This window comes from Leguminivora glycinivorella, chromosome Z (genome assembly GCF_023078275.1).
Source record: "Leguminivora glycinivorella isolate SPB_JAAS2020 chromosome Z, LegGlyc_1.1, whole genome shotgun sequence".
Taxonomy (NCBI): Eukaryota; Metazoa; Arthropoda; class Insecta; order Lepidoptera; family Tortricidae; genus Leguminivora; species Leguminivora glycinivorella.
In genome coordinates this window covers 40,673,179-40,690,750 of record NC_062998.1, presented here as the reverse complement: position 1 = coordinate 40,690,750, position 17,572 = coordinate 40,673,179, and positions in this window count along the sequence as shown.

Below are 17,572 nucleotides of genomic sequence, written 5' to 3'. Positions count from 1 at the left end.
GATGATGGTCAGAACTAGAGATGGGCCGAATATTCGGTAAATATTCGGCATACTCGGCAAGTTTTTCAATGTTCGTATTCGGCCGAATAATTCGGTTCCATTGCCGAATATTTACCGAATAAACAAAGTATATAACTAATGAAGATCTTACGTATTCCATTTGATAATAAGCTCCTATTTAGTAGCTTTCTAAGGAACTACTAAAAAGAGATAATTATGCGTCAAAATATAAATAGGTACAATTTTATTGTTTTTTTTTAAAGTTCAAAAACCGTAGTTTAAGAGTTGAGAAGAGTTCAGTTGTTTTAACTAAGTTTTAGTTATTCATTAAATTATAAGAACATAGTTGTAGTAACATATGTAACCATTATCAATCATTTAATAGTTTCAATCTCAACATCCGATTTAAAAATATAGCGTAACCGAATATTCGGCCGAATGTTCGGTTCGGTAGGAGCTGAACCGAATGTTCGGCCGAATATTCGTATTCGGCAAAGTCCATATTCGGCCCATCTCTAGTCAGAACCGAACTCCTCAAATATGAACGGCACACTTATAGTGTCTTTGGTATTTTTATAAGAACAGCATGCAGTTACGTCCAGAACAGTGACATTTGGTGCAGTGGAACTCCTCAAATCTGAACGGTACCTACACTTATAGTAACTTTGGTATTTTTATAAGAACAGCATGCACTTACGTCCAGAACCATTGTGTTGCCATCAAATAATTAAAGTATTAAAAGCAGTTTTAAAAAACCGGCCAAGTGCGAGTTGTACTCTCGTTTCAAGGGTTCCGTACACTACAAGAAGGGCTAAGCGCCCCCTTTTCAGTAGGAACTTAAGTCATTTTTGCGAATAATCGATATTTTGAACAAAACGAAACAGAAATGAGTTTATATGTAATATTCAAACGCGCTCACACAATTTCAAGAGATTTGGTAACTATTTGCAGCGGCAGTGAGTGAAATTCGTAATTTGATTTTTTTTCTTTTAAGTCCGACTTACGCTTTACTGTAGATTTCTAATAAATGTTCCTGTAATCTTTAGATTGAAAACTATCTCGTGTATTTTTTTGAAAATTTTACGCTTAGTAGTTTCGGAGAAAAGGGGGGGGGATGGTAATTTTTTGCCTATTTTCTTAAATTACTTGAAAATTACTTTACTAAAAATTATTAAAATAGTAAATACAAGTGCGTAAAAAAGGATGTTCGAAACAAGTGGCGATAAATTAAAACACGACCGAAGGGAGTGTTTTAAATCGACACGAGTCGAGAGACTTTTCGCACGTGTATCGTACGACGTTTTTCAGTACAGAATTACAGATGAGCCTCCGAAGTTTTGACCTGACATATAATGAACCACTTCTCGCACTAGTGCGTATAAAAAACACCATCTGTAGGTACTAAAAAAATATATTTGAAATACTTAGAAAAAGCTCTTTCATTTGATATTATGTAACACAATATAGTTCTAGAAACTTTGATTTTAAATTTTCACTTTTACTCCCCAAAATGGCCCCTATAATTAAATTTTCTTAATTTAAATTAGGTACATGTTCGTCTTTGGGTCACAAGTTTACATATGTGTGCCAAATTTCAAGTTAATTGGTTCAGGAGTTTCGGAGAAAATTTGCTGTGACGACGGACAGACAGACACACGAGTGATCCTATAAGGGTTCCGTTTTTCCTTTTTGAGGTACGGAACTCTAAAAATACCTACACATTTCTACATAATCCAACATTCGCAAGTAGCTTTCACCAGAACCCCAAAGGCGACGGTTTTTTTTCTTAAAAATTATTCAGTACCTACTATGGCCCTCCTTTATCGCCCTAGTCCGGGAAGTGGTATCTAATAAGTGCCTATTTCGCAAATGCAAAATTGTACTAATAAACGTCGTACAATATTTACTAATACTAAGGATTATTTATTTAGGATTTACATACTTCATTGCTTCATACCAAAGAGGATCGAGTATTATATTAGAGAGTCACTGTCAAAGTAAAATGTGTAATCAGGTAATCACAGTGCATAGACTGCCATCTCACGACACAAGCTTATAACTTTTGAACCTCAGTTTTGACAATTTGGCCCATATTCTTAGCTTGATATGTGTTAAAATGTCAAATATATAGCGCCATCTAGCCGAGCGTTCCCCAAAGGTGTATCGCCTTCTAGGTACACGTACCTTTTTCTGTATGGTTTTGAGGTACGTTTTTTTCTTAGACTTTATCTGTCTATACGGAGTTACATATGTCTTATTTGTTTATACCAAAGAGGATCGAGTATTATAGAGAGTTATTGTCGAAGTAAAATGTGTAATCACAGTGCATAGACTGCCATCTCTTGACACAGGCTTAAAACTTTTAAACCTCAGTTTGACAATTTGGCCCATATTCTTAGCTTGATATGTGTTAAATTTAAATTGTCAAATATTAATATTAACGCCATCTAGCTGAGCGTACCCCAAAGGTGTAACGCCATCTAGGCCACCGTACCTTTTTCTGTATGGTACTGAGGTACGTTTTTTTCTTAGATTTTATCTGTCTAGATGGAGTTATATATGTCTTTGGTTCATACTAAGAATCGTACCTCGATTTTTTAGCGCCACCTATCAAATACTATCATAACTACACTGCTGATGCCTACAAATTTATTTTTTTCATAATGTGTATTGACGTGATATCATTATTTTAAAATAAAGAAATATGTCATTTGGTCTTATAAAAAATAAAAACTCGCAAAAATATTTGGGGAAAATATGTTTTTGGCCACTTCCAGGCTGCGAACAGCGCCATCTAGTTTTAAGCCTAAAAGCACGCTTTTTTGTATGGGCTTTGTCAGTCCAGGGGGGCGATTCTTGAATCTCGGCCATTCGATCTGGTGAAATATCTCCACTGCTAGCTATTTAAATTCTACCAACAGAATCAAAAACGAGTGGTCATTAGGTCATTGTCATTACCACTAGCTTTAAAATTACCGTCCTTTTTCAAAAATAGCATTACGTCGTTTTCAACAGACTTTCGAACGGCGAATTCGTGCGTTCAAAAATTAAAAATCGATCCCCAGTATTAAATCGTGCTTGCTAATATCTACACATGCGAAGAAATCGTAAGCACTGTGTCGTAAGGCCGTTTTCGCATTATCCGATCCGATATCGGATGTCGGACCGACATCCTACATCCGATAAACGCTTCCGATAATGTCGGATGTAGGTCCGATAAAACGCATTGTTCCAAATCAATGATGTATCAAATATCAAATAAAATATCAAATCTTTATTGCAGTAATTAATATTACACATTACATAAAAATGTAGCAGGTAATACAGACCCTGTAAGGGCATAGCAACTTACATGTTGTAAATATATACTTATTATAATAATTACAATTATTTCTCATAAGCTAATGATATGTCTATACCTACATATAGATGAGGCTCCAAGAGGATGTTCGCCCGCAAAAACAGCGCACTTTGTATCAAAAAATATTTAAAAAATGATTTTTATTTAATAATTATAAGCACTATATTCCAAATATTATATTGTAAAATTAAAATAACGAGCATAAAAAATACTTCCAAATATTATATTGTCGAGCAAAATAAATAAATAAAAGCTTACATTCAACTATATCTACTAGATATAGTTGAATGTAAAATTATTTATTTTTACTCTATTATTTATTAGATTATTTATTAGATTATTTTCTAATTTTTTTTGGTGTCAGGCAAAATAAATAATTTTACATTCAACTATATCTACTAGATATCACTCTGAGTAATTTTTATGCTTTAGTTGCATCTTTTAGTAGATATTATCTACTAAAAGATGAAAAAACTAGTATCCGCAATTCGGACCGATGCATTACAACCTTTTTTTTTTTAATGGAAATTGTCAACTAATTTGAATTTCGATCATTAACAGCTGTTTAATAGACGCCATTTTTTGTCACGCACACTACTACTAACGTATACCTACATTATATACGCACACAAACAAATATTATCGGCCGACAACTGGCGGGGGACATGCCTAAAATGGTCGGAAGCGTCCTGCCGATATCGGCAGTTCGATGGTGCCTCGTACTAAAACTGTTGTAGGAGAGTGCCATCGGCATTAAATCCGCATCCTTTTGCGTTTTATATCGTTTTTTAGTAATAATGATCTATTAAATACATAAATGAAGACCTGGAAGCGCATAAATCTTACATTTTAAGTCCTTCCTACATCCGATATCGGATCGGATAATGTGAATATCGATTTGAAACACTCCCTTCGGTCGTCTGTTAATTTATCGCCACTCGTCTCGATCTTTGTCTTATCCGCACTTGTATCGTAATGCACGAATATGGTCACAGTCGATAAAGATTGCCTCCTTAAGATCCCTCCAGCAACTATCAGTTTTGGTGCAATAATTATAGGAAATATATTTCAGCTAATATGTACAGTCAACCAATTTGAATCCTAATAGGCCACTCTAGAATGTCTTATTGACACCATGCTGTATTTGTCAAAGAAGTCACACGGGTTTAAATTTGTATGGCCAACCTGGATCCGCGAATGTTTCTAAATAGGTAGGTATACTGCTTATTGCATTTTTTAATAATTTGCCGTAGGTAAATTATCATTTTATTTTATATCGGTAATACCTAAGTACCTAAATACCTTAGTAACTTTAGATAATTATGTCATTAGTATCATTTGGTATCATCTATGCAAGATATACGTTCAAAGTCATTCGAGAATTAAGGTATTGACTAATTTTTCTTGTGGATAAGTTGGTATTTTTGGCAAAGTGCCCTAGCGACAAAAGCGAATCTTAATAATTAAAAAAAAACCGCCTTCCTTTGGGGTTCTGGTGATAAATACTTTCAAATGTTGGATTATGTTATCAATTCGTCTGTATATTTTTAATGTTTGTTTTTCGATATCTCCGTCATTTCTGAACCAATTTTGAAATTTGGATGATTCTGAAGTACTTACAGATGAGAATGATTATCAGAACGGAACTCTAACCAGGGGCGGCTCACTCTTCATCAGCAGTTCCACTGCACCAAATGTCACTGTTCTGGACGTAAGTGCATGCTGTTCTTATAAAAATACCAAAGTCACTATATAAGTGTGCCGTTCAGATTTGAGGAGTTCCGTTCTGACCATCATCAGCAGTTCCACTGCACCAAATGTCACTGTTCCGTACGTAAATGCATGCTGTTCCTTTAAAAACACAAAAATCACCATATGTATGCCTTTCAGATTTGAGGAGTTCCCTCGATTTCTCCAGGATCCCACCACCAGAACTGGGTTCTGAGAAAAATGGGACCAATCTGTATGCAAAAAATTTCAAAATCGGTCCAGTAACGACAGAGATATCGAGGAACAAACATAAAAAAAAAATACAGATTAATTGAGAACCCCTTCCCTTGAGATTTGGAAGGCGGTTAACAATAACTTTTAAGAAAAAAAAACCGTCGTCTTTCGGGTTCTGGTGAAAGCTACTTGCGAATGTTGGATTATGTAGAAATGTGTAAGTATTTTTAGGGTTCCGTAGTCAACTAGGAACCCTTATAGTTTCGCCATGTCTGTCTGTCCGTCCGTCCGTCCGTCCGTCCGTCCGTCCGCGGATAATCTCAGTAACTGTTAGCACTAGAAAGCTGAAATTTGGTAACAATATGTATATCAATCACGCCAACAAAGTGCAAAAATAAAAAATGGAAAAAAATGTTTTATTAGGGTACCCCCCTTACATGTAAAGTGGGGGCTGATATTTTTTTTCATTCCAACCCCAACGTGTGATATATTGTTGGATAGGTATTTAAAAATGAATAAGGGTTTACTAAGATCGTTTTTTCATAATATTAATATTTTCGGAAATAATCCCTCCTAAAGGAAAAAAAAGTGCGTCCCCCCCCTCTAACTTTCATTTCATTTCATTTCATTTATTTCATGCGAAACCATGGTTACAAGAGGTGTTACATAACATAAATTAGGTACATGGTCACCCTGCAAGGGCGTAGCACTGTCTTATAGAAAACTAGCTTAAAACTAAAAACTTTACATGTACAATAAATAAAAGAATATTAACAAGCTGTGAAAGTATTACATTACGCGTACATTGTTATTTTCCGTCAATAATTTATAATATTAGTTTACAATTTTCCACTTTCAGATTAAAATCAGACTTTTGAACCACATGTTAAAAAAATATGAAAAAAATCACAAAAGTAGAACTTTATAAAGACTTTCTAGGAAAATTGTTTTGAACTTGATAGGTTCAGTAGTTTTTGAGAAAAATACGGAAAACTACGGAACCCTACACTGAGCGTGGCCCGACACGCTCTTGGCCGGTTTTTTTAAACAGCCTTTAATGCTTTAATTATTAGATGGCAACACAAATGAATACACGTATAACGTTAAGGTTTGAGGAGTTTCCTCAATTCCTCATGAATCCGATTATATTATAAGAAATCGAAGCTTGACAAACTTTGACTTGAAAACTCAATATGCTTAACAAACATAACTAAATAAATGTCACTGTTCTGAACTTAGGGTCCCCCCACATCTAGCGTCTCGCGAGCGTCGCGTCGGGCCAACTGTATGGGCAAAGCCTGACGCTGCGTCGACGTCGCGTCGACGCGGCGTCTTTTTCCATACAGTTGGCCCGACGCGACGCTCGCGAGACGCTCGATGTGGGGGGACCCTTAAATGCATGCTTTTCTTACAAAAATACCAAAGTCACTATGAGTGTGCCGTTCAGATTTGAGGAGTTCGGTTCTGACTATCATCAGCAGTTCCACTGCACCAAATGTCACTGTTCTGGACGTAAGTGCATGCTGTTCTTATAAAAATACCAAAGTCACTATAAGCGTGCCGTTCAGATTTGAGGAGTTCGGTTCTGACCATCATCAGCAGTTCCACTGTACCAAATGTCACTGTTCTAGACGTAAGCGCATGCTGTTCTTATAAAAATGGCAAAGTCACTATAAGCGTGCCGTTCAGATTTGAGGAGTTTGGTTCTGGCCATCATCAGCAGTTTCACTGCACCAAATGTCACTGTTCTGGAGAAAAGTGCATGCTGTTCTTATAAAAATACCAAAGTCACTATAAGCGTGCCGTTCAGATTTGAGGAGTTCGGTTCTGACCATCATCAGCAATTCCACTGCACCAAATGTCACTGTTCTGGACGAAAGTGCATGCTGTTCTTATAAAAATACCAAAGTCACTATAAGCGTGCCGTTCAGATTTGAAGAGTTCCGTTCTGGCCATCATCAGCAGTTCCACTGCACCAAATGTCACTGTTCCGTACCTAAATGCATGCTGTTCCTTTAAAAACACAAAAATCACCATATGTATGCCTTTCAGATTCGAGGAGTTCCCTCGATTTCTCCAGGATCCCATCATCAGAACTGGGTTCTGAGAAAAATGGGACCAATCTGTATGCATATACATTCAATCAAAAAAAAATTCAAAATCGGTCCAGTAACGACGGAGATATCGAGGAACAAACATAAAAAAAAAAAAATAAACATACAGACGATTTGATAACCGTCCTTCTTGAGAGATATGAGGCGACGGTTAAAAAAGTAAGTATAATGTCTGCACTTGAACACATTGGCTATGTTGCGTTCTCAACAACGTGTAAGTACCTATTACTTTAAAACGATGCGATTGATTTGACGTCAATGTTGGGGGAGCTGGAACGGCTTCTAAACTGGATGATTGGGGGGGTCACCGCCGACCTCCAGGCTTCGGTCATTACTGTTGTCGCATCCTCTTCTATCCCTTGTTGTTTTCGAATGATACTTGCAATTGTATCGCATGTCAGTTTCAATTCCATTACAAATCACACTATTGCGGTTTAAGTGCTTATACTAGCTCGCATTGTGGAATCATTTTACTGCCTTAGTCACTGTGTTTACGATGATGCACTGCTTATACTATAGGTATATATATAACCAATAGTTTAAGTTCTCTTAAACGGTTTTATTAAAATGGGATGGATTTTGCCGTTACATTAAACTACCAACTTGTACCGTAAATAATAATAAACTATCAGTAATTAATAGGAATATTTAATTTACTTTTACCATTAATGAAAATTCATAATTATCTCGTTCATCGTTCATTATTCTTTGCTCGTCCTAATATTATTGACTGCGTGTTTGGAATAATATAGGGCGTAATAAATAAACCAGCAGATTATAATTCTTAGAACAATAGCGTTGATTAAGTTTTGTTACTATTACGCTACTTCCATATCCATTACAAATTACGACTATAAAACTTTAAACATGACTTATAGAAGACAGACCACCGATTACCATCAAGTGCAATCCTATGTCTATGTTCTATGTCTAAAGTGTCCGGCGCTGTCGACACGCGACGTACTTACTACGAGTAGGTCTAGTAGGTATGTTATGATATGATAAATTCTCAATGGACATGATAATATACCAACTTTACATTTTCGGGGCTCGTCCACCTAGGTTGGTCTGTCCCTAAAATTCTAGATCAACCGCATTGAGGATAAGCGCGTTCTATTCGTATACATGTACGTAGGTACGTACGCTATGAACCCACTTGACACATAGTGCTTGCGTGTACTTTACTTCCCATATCTTATGCGTTTTTGAAACTATGAATGTATATATTCACAATATAAGTAGTTAGAGTCCGTTCGGAACGAAAATAATCGTAAAATGTATACATTTCATGATTGTTCTCTTTCCGCAATGAGATATCGTATCTAAATATGTACAACTCATTAAACAATGTGATTCTCTTTGCTACCCTCATTCGTCTAAAGAAAAATGTTAAGATTATTTTCTAGATAAATTCCAGTCTTACATGCATGTTGTGATTTATACCGTTTTAAATATTCTTGGCATTTTTGTTTCTTTGTCGATTGTACGTCACGGATTTTATTTGTTGATCCACTTCTAGCTCATTTTATACTGGATATCTCATAGTTAAGCAATGACGTTCCAGTATTCAGTGAGCTAGAAGTGGATCAACAATTAAAGTCCATGACTGTACCTATACCTACATATGGTCATATTACGCTTGCTGTGTATTAATTCCAATATATTTAGCACGGAGACAAGACAGGTACCTCCACTATCTTAGTACTACCTGCTAATAGGTGGCTGCGCAGATATGCAGGATTATTAAAAAAAGATATTTTTTAAATAATGGAAACATGAGAGAAATACCTACACACAAGAACCCGATTTCTTAAACAAAAGGCCACATTATAGAGAGTTATAAGCATAATAATATAAGTGACGTGTAAAGTGTCAATAATAATGAAACTGTGAAGACTAGACGAGCTAATGCCGTCTGTAAAACTATTGTAATGTAATAGGTACATTAAACACTAATTGTCCGACGTGACTAATTTATTTTAATGACTGCCAGCGAGCTCGTGTATCTTTGCTACTTGACAAAACTTGAAATACGACTGAAATTACATCGGTTTCACCTTTTATATTTTACGCATAATCCAAAGCTTTGTAATTTGTAATAAAGGTATCTTAAATAAAAAAATACGCAAAAAGAGAGGAACATTTACCTATGTACCTACGAGAGTAATGTAGAAATTGCAGAACATTCCCAAAAAGCGGAAACATATTCTTGAGAATGTTCGCAGAACATTCCTGCAACATGAAATTTATAGTTTAAACAAGAGAATATACTTGAAATAAAGTTTAAATGGGCATAATATAAAACTATATGTTATTATACATACAGAGTGGGGCCTGTAACAAAGCCGAAGAATTGAACTGTAGGCTATTCTCCTTATACTGATCAACATTTGTTCAGTGACTTTTAAAAATTATGAAGTCTTTAATTTTTTAATTTTTCATACAAAATAAATATTAGCTTCAATGTACGCCATTATTGTTGTCATTGACGTTGTCTGTCACACTTTAGACTTAACAGAATTCGCAATACATTACCTCTTAGAAAAAACTTTCAAGGGTGATAAAAATCAAAATACAAGTTATTTTTAAAAGTCGCCGAACAAATGTTGATCAGTATAAGGAGAATAGCCTACAGTTCAATTCTTCGCCTTTGTTACAGGCCCCATTCTGTATAATATTGTCTATTACAGTTATCTATTTTTTGTTGATAAGTGATAAGTTACCAATAAGTTGCTTAAATTCTCACTAAACTTCAGGGAACATTTCGACTTTCAGACTTCACAGTTTTAGTCCTGACTTTTTTAAATTAGGTACCGAACGATTATTTCTTGATACCTGTCTTTGGTCATGTCAAAAAAATAAAAAAGATCGCTGTCAGAATCGAACCTGAGAACATCGGCATACGAAGCCAGCGCACTACCACGGGACTACGTCTTGACTTGCTGAGTCCGACGAAATCATGGTAAATGGTATAAAACTGCAACTTTGGAAACTTCTCGTCCGTGCATTGCTACCTACGAGTATTAAAACACTTGTTCCTTTCACTTCCACTTATTTAATTTAAAGAATACTTAGCGAGGAAATGTCCAGCATCCTTGGTACAAAGCCTCAAGGCCCTACAAAACGTAGTGATTATATTCTCTTTGGGGCCTACATATTTTAGATAAACAAGCTTTTAAGCCTAAATAGTCTTAGAATCTGAAGCATACTTAAGCGTTATTTCAGCCCAATAATAATACTGAATTATTTATGTTTATCCTATCATGTTTATTTACCCAATAAATACCTATAGGACTGCAAGCTGGCAATTATGTTCCTTACACAATACCTGATGTTCACTCTGTAGGTACCTATTATTATATTATCTAATATTGTGTTTTTAAATTGTTGATGTTTAAGTATTTTTATGTAATATAAGTATATATCACATGTTGGATTAGTCTGCAAGTGGTAATAATTTAATAAAAATAATGTTAGGCATTTTTTTTGGGAAATCGTGTTGAAGACATTACTTTTACCACGCTTTCATGTTGCTCGCATGTCGCAACTGTGATATTGGCCCTGGTGATGTAGTGTAGGAAGTTATTGTGCAGTCGCGACTGCATTTCCGCAACACAATAGTTAATAATAACTAGGTAAAGGTAGGCGTCTGAGGACAAGGTCACTTCGTCGCAGAAACAGTGGACAAGCGGTCTAGTTCCGTTATCATTTTTAGCAGCAGTTAACTGCATTTTCAGGCATCGTTTTTGTTGTACCATTCAAAAGGCTGTTTTTCACTTTTAAATTAGCTTTTTGCAGATAAGTATGTCGAAAACTGAACTGAATTGAATTGCTTACTCAATACAAATATGTATTAACTCAATAAGTTCTTACTTGTGAAACTTAGACACAAAACTTAAAACATCACATTCCTAACAAAATTGTACATTATATAGGTTACTTACATAATATATGGACCATTTTGAGTTCCTCATTCGGTGATATTATTGTTATTAAGAGCGATAATATAGATCCAGTCCTTGCGAACAGAACAATCCTTATTATATATTGATCTCAAAGCAGCTATTGACGTAGTTTGTCTGGTATTCTGTTTTGTAACAACCTAATAACCTAAGAGCCCTGTATTATTTACACGCACCCTGCCGGCCTAGCCGAAGTGACCATCATAAACGCTACTTGATGGTTAGAAAGTAGTCTAGCTCTGTCGCACCACTAGAGAAGAGCGATAAGGAGAGTTAGCTACGTTACGCTTATGGAGTGTAAGCGATTGCCACTTCGGCTATAGGCCGGCTGGTATCGCAAATCGCTCCGCACGCGATGCGCAGCATGTGTGGCCAATTGTACCAACATAATAGAAGATCCTATTGTTATTGCCTGTGTTACTTATACTCATACGATTGTATTTATCTAGCTTCTACTACTTAATGTTTGGAAACTAAAAGTTCGCGCTTTGCTTTAATCAAACGAGCGAAGCGAAATTCTTTATTTCAACTTCATGTACGGCTGACTAGAGACACCTCCCAGCATTTCGATACTTTTAACCTGAACTCTGATCATTAAGTACTACGTAATATATATATATATATATATATATATATATATATATATATATATATATATATATATATATATATATATATATATATTATATATCTCGATGTTAATAAATGTGTGTTTAGGTATCTATGATAACTAAGATATAGATAAATAGTGATCTTTTAGAAGAGTTTTAAATAAAGATAGGGATTTAGCGCGTCTAATATCTACGGGCAGAGCATTCCACAACCTGACTGCACGAAAAGTGAATGAATCGACATAGGACTTAGAAGAAGAAGGCGGGGGGGCAAGAAGAAGATTTTGAGAGCACCTGACGGAGGATAAAAATTTAAAACGGACTTTAAGATAGCAGGGAGTGTTAGGAAGAAACAGGACGGAATATAGAAGATGAAGAATGTGAGAGTTTCGGCGGAAGCGAATAGGCAACCACTTGAGTTGCTTACGATAGCTCGAGACGTGATCGAATTTACGTAGACCAAAGATAAACCTAATTAAAATATTTTGGAGCCGTTCGAGTTTGTTTAGTTGCTCTTCCGTTAAATCGTTAAATCGTATCGTATCGTTCGTTACGTATTTAATTGCTATGCCTTTACTACTGTATTATCTACTAGAGTCTGTGCGGAAAGTCAAGTGTCGTCTGTGTCGTGGAATGTATTGGGCTATTGGACCCCATACATTTCACGACTCTTGACTTTCCAAACAGACTCTACTTGTAATAGGGTAATTTTTTTCAAAGTTGTCCACCCCACTTTTTTGTGACATGGGTATTTTTTACGCGATTAATACTCAGAATCGCGAGCTCTTTCGATCCTGATAGGAGAAAAAAAATGCACAAGAGTAACAAGAGTTTACGTAGAAAGCCAAAAATCTACATATTTGTAACGGGTCTAGTCATAATAATGACCATTGATTTGCAAAAGAAGAAGCGTCGTGCGTCGTGCCCATGGCCGACATGGCCGCTATGTGAACTGTTTGGTTAAGGTACAGCGGGGCAAATCTCGACTGGGGGCAATTGTAACTAGTCCATTTTTTCCATTATTACACTATGATGTTGAGTTCTACATGTATCCACTGAACACGCCTACCATATATAACCGGTGGACACTCTATTTAATAATCCAAACATTGTAAAACATAGAAAAAATGGACCAGTTACATTTGCCCCCCAGGCGAGATTTGCCCCGCTGTACCTTAATTCTGGCAGGTATCCCTTACCTCCCGTGGGTTTTTTTATACTAAGTACGTCGGTGTCAAACAAGCATACGGTCCGCCTGATGGAAAGCAGTCACCGTCACCTATGGACGCCTGCAACTCCAGGGAGTGTCACTTGCGCGTTGCCAACCCATTAGAAACTTGTACACTCCTTTTTATCCGCTATTTGGCTGTCGTCTTCTGTAAGGCGGAGGTACTTCCCCAGTTGGGCTCTGCTCTAGATTCGAGTGAGATGAAATCCGCTGTGCTGTGCCCTACCACACAAAGCGTAATATCATTCGCTATGCCCTACCCCTACTTAGGGTGTCGTAGAAGTCGAGTCTGGGGTCTCTGGGCGTAATTTTGTAATGTATGTTCAAATATTATATGTATAATAGCAAGGATTATTTATATAGGACTAGCTTTTGCCCGCGGTTCGCTCGCGTTAGAAAGAGAGTAGCATGTCACTCCCCATCTAGACGGAGAGCTGGCAGGATTTTGGAGTAGGTCCTTGAGGCAACCTGGAAAGGTGCTCAGATGCTTCTCTGATCATAGCCAACATCAGGTCTGCAAGTCTGGCAGCTGGGGAGCGGGGCTTTATCGAGCTATGAATTTTTAAAGATTTAATTTTTTGAGGCCCAAAAAAGGTGTTTGAGGCAACCTGGAATTATTAAAAAGTGAAAATAGAGTTCCTCAGAAGTCGCATAGTATTTATGCCAGATCATTTGGCCGGGTCCTTCACCGTGCCAGAACGGTACAAAGTGGTAAAAAAAATAATTCCAAAAAAGGTTCTTGAGGCAGTCTGTCATTTTTACCAGTGAAAGATGAGGGTCTAAATAGCCATGGAAAAATAATGCCATGACATGAGGTGGGGTCCGTACCCTGCTATTCGATCTTGAAAGTCAATTTTTTAGTTTTTCGTAAATAACTCGTAAACGGTGGCCCACAGCAAAAAAATATGTTAAACAGAAAATATCTACATAAAATTTCCTACAAGAAAGGTTATATACGTTTTTTCGATAGGATCAATATATAAATGGATAATTTAGTAAGAAAGTTTTTTTTAATCGATTACATGCTCCGTTTTTCGTTAATACCTCGTAAACGGTGGCCCACAGCAAAAAAATATGTTAAACAGAAAATATCTGCATAAAATTTCCTATAAAAAAGGTTATATAACTTTTTTCGCTAGGATCAATTTTTTAGTTGGAAAGTATTTTTAAATAGATATTTGAGCCGTTTTTTCTTGATAACTCAAAAACGGTGGCTCACAGCCAAAAATAATGTTAGACAGAATTAATCTACATAATATTTTCTACAAAAAAGGTTCTATAAGATTTTTCGCTAGGATCAATATTTTAGTTGGAAAGTATTTTTAAATAGATTTCATGGGCCGTTTTTTGTTAATAACTCGAAATCGGTGGCTCATAGCCAAAAATAATGTTATACAGAATTAATCTACATAATATTTCCTACAAGAAAGGTTCTATAACATTTTTCGCTAGAATCAATATTTTAGTTGGAAAGTATTTTTGAATAGATTTCATGGGCCGTTTTTTGTTAATAACTCGAAATCGGTGGCTCACAGCCAAAACTAATGTTTCACAGAATTAATCTTCATAATATTTCCTACAAGAAAGATTCTATAATATTTTTCGCTAGGATCAATATTTTAGTTGGAAAGTATTTTTCCAACTTCCCGGACCGCCGGCGAGTCGATCAGGGACGCTCCGGGCCTTAGGCCCTACGCGGAGCTCGGCCTTCGGCCTTCGCTCGGCTCCGAAGCTCCACCGTCGGGCCTTCGGCCCGCCGGTTACGCTTGTTTAAGACACTTTTGTAAGGAAATTGTATGGGAGCACTTTATGCCCGCAGTGAAATTACTTGGATTTGGCCCGGGTGGGAGCCTAAAGGTGAGCTCCGTTCCTGCGGCCCTCCGCGGGGTCGGCCTTCGGCCTCCCACCCTGAAGCTCGCCCTTCGGGTTCGCGAAAATACTTGAAAAATTTATTTTGCCATAACGGCGGCCATCTTGGATTTTCGAAAAAAATTTTTTGACATTTGTATTCTAGGGGCCCATACAGCCGCAAAAAGTCGGCCATTTTGAAAAAAAAAATGGCGGCCTCAAAAACTGCCCAGGGTCTTCTATGACATTTGGTCGAGCACCCCCCCAATATCTCCCCCCGTTTAGCCAGGCCGTCCAACATTTTTTGACCCAAGAGTCGCAGACCAGATTCCATATTTTTTCTACACGTCTCCCCGCTCCCTCTATACAAAGACACTTCGACCGTCGAAATCGGTTTAGCCGTTCTCCAGATATAGGGAGAGGTTAGAAATCAGTGGGGTTGCAGCTATATATAAGACCGTATGCCTGTTTGCCACCCACGGGATCAAGATTTGTTAAGTCGCAGTATACAGCATTTCTCGGAACTAGCTACTTACGAAAGCAAGGAGCGCCGGACGATCGAACGCAAGTCCATTGTCTACGAGCGCTCGGCGCAGACTGAGCGGAGTGAGCGGGCCCGTATCAACACAGTGTATTTTATTCGAATTTCAGGTGCTTTAAAAAAATGACTGTCGACAGAAAGGTATGTCCTATATGTATAATTTTTTTCTTATATGTCAACAAGAAGTTCTAGTTTAGGATAATATTATTTAAGAGTTACAATAAATGCAGGAATCGTAGGAAAAATACATAATGTAAACCTCTTTTTATCGAAAAAATGGGGAAGATACGGAAGGTTATTTATCCACCATTTCAAATAAATCTTAAAATGTCAAACTATGATTACCTCGTACAGCACGGGGAGCATGGTCGCGCGATAGATTTTATCGTCTATCGCGCGACCATGCTTCCCATACTGGATATTATAACAAATAGGATTGTGATCATTTATTACCCCAAATAACATATTTAACAGCACAATCACGATTCTAAACGAGTGATCCCACTACGAAATTTGAAAACGTGTACCGAAAAAACTGATTTCTTTTAAGTATAAAAAGACATATTTTAAAATATTATATTATGATTAACTAGCTTAAGATATGTTCTTTTAGGAACATTATCAGTTTTTAGGGTTCCGTAGTCAACTAGGAACCCTTATAGTTTCGCCATGTCTGTCTGTCCGTCCGTCCGTCCGCCCGTCCGTCCGCGGATAATCTCAGTAACCGTAAGCACTAGAAAGCTGAAATTTGGTACCAATATGTATATCAATCACGCTAACAAAGTGCAAAAATAAAAAATGGAAAAAAATGTTTTATTAGGGTACCCCCTACATATAAAGTGGGGGCTGATATTTTTTTCATTCCAACCCCAACATGTGATATATCGTTGGATAGGTATTTAATCTATAAAATGAATAAGGGTTTACTAAGATCGTTTTTTGATAATATTAATATTTTCGGAAATAATCGCTCCTAAAGGAAAAAAAGTGCGTCCCCCCTCTAACTTTTGAACCATATGTTTAAAAAATATGAAAAAAATCACAAAAGTAGAACTTTATAAAGACTTTCTAGGAAAATTGTTTTGAACTTGATAGGTTCAGTAGTTTTTGAGAAAAATACGAAAAACTACGGAACCCTACACTGAGCGTGGCCCGACACGCTCTTGGCCGGTTTTTTTTTTATAGTTTTGAATGAAAAATGTTACATTTTGCAAAAACCGCTCTTCTTTAGGAATAAGGCCTCTTAACCTTGGTTGATTCCGTTTCGCGCTACTTAGATAGAGGGATGCAGGTGGACGTGCTGTACTTTGATTTCAAAAAAGCCTTTGATCGCGTAGATAACGACGTACTCTTAAGCAAATTATGCAGAATTGGTTTCTCGCCTAAACTGCTTTGCCTTTTTGCTAGTTATCTACGTGATAGACGGCAATATGTGCAGCACGGATGCTTTGTGTCGAGTGCCTACCCCACCCGTTCCGGGGTCAGTCAGGGCTCTATTCTGGGTCCTCTGCTCTTTGGTGTTATGGTCAATGATCTGGCCTTGGTGCCTAAGCATGCGCAATGCCTACTCTATGCTGACGACCTGAAACTAATTTACAGGGTCCAGGAAGATTCTGACTTACAATCTTTACGTGATATTGATCGGGTTTATGAATTAAGTCTTGTAAACAAACTTCTGAAACTTCAGTTCAATGTTGACAACTGTGCGGTTATTACTTTTTATAAAGCGCGTAGTCCCCTGTGTAGGCAGTATCTCCTGGGGTGGAAACCCATCGCCCGTGTCACATCGATACGGGACTTGAGGGTTGTTTTAGATTCCCACCTTAACTTTCATGAGCACATGACAATGCTTGCTGCAGACTGTTACCGCAGGCTTGGGTTTGTTGTCCGCAACGCCAAAGAATTTGACAATCCCAGGGACATAAAGCTTCTTTATACTGCCCTCGTGAGAAGTAAGCTTGAG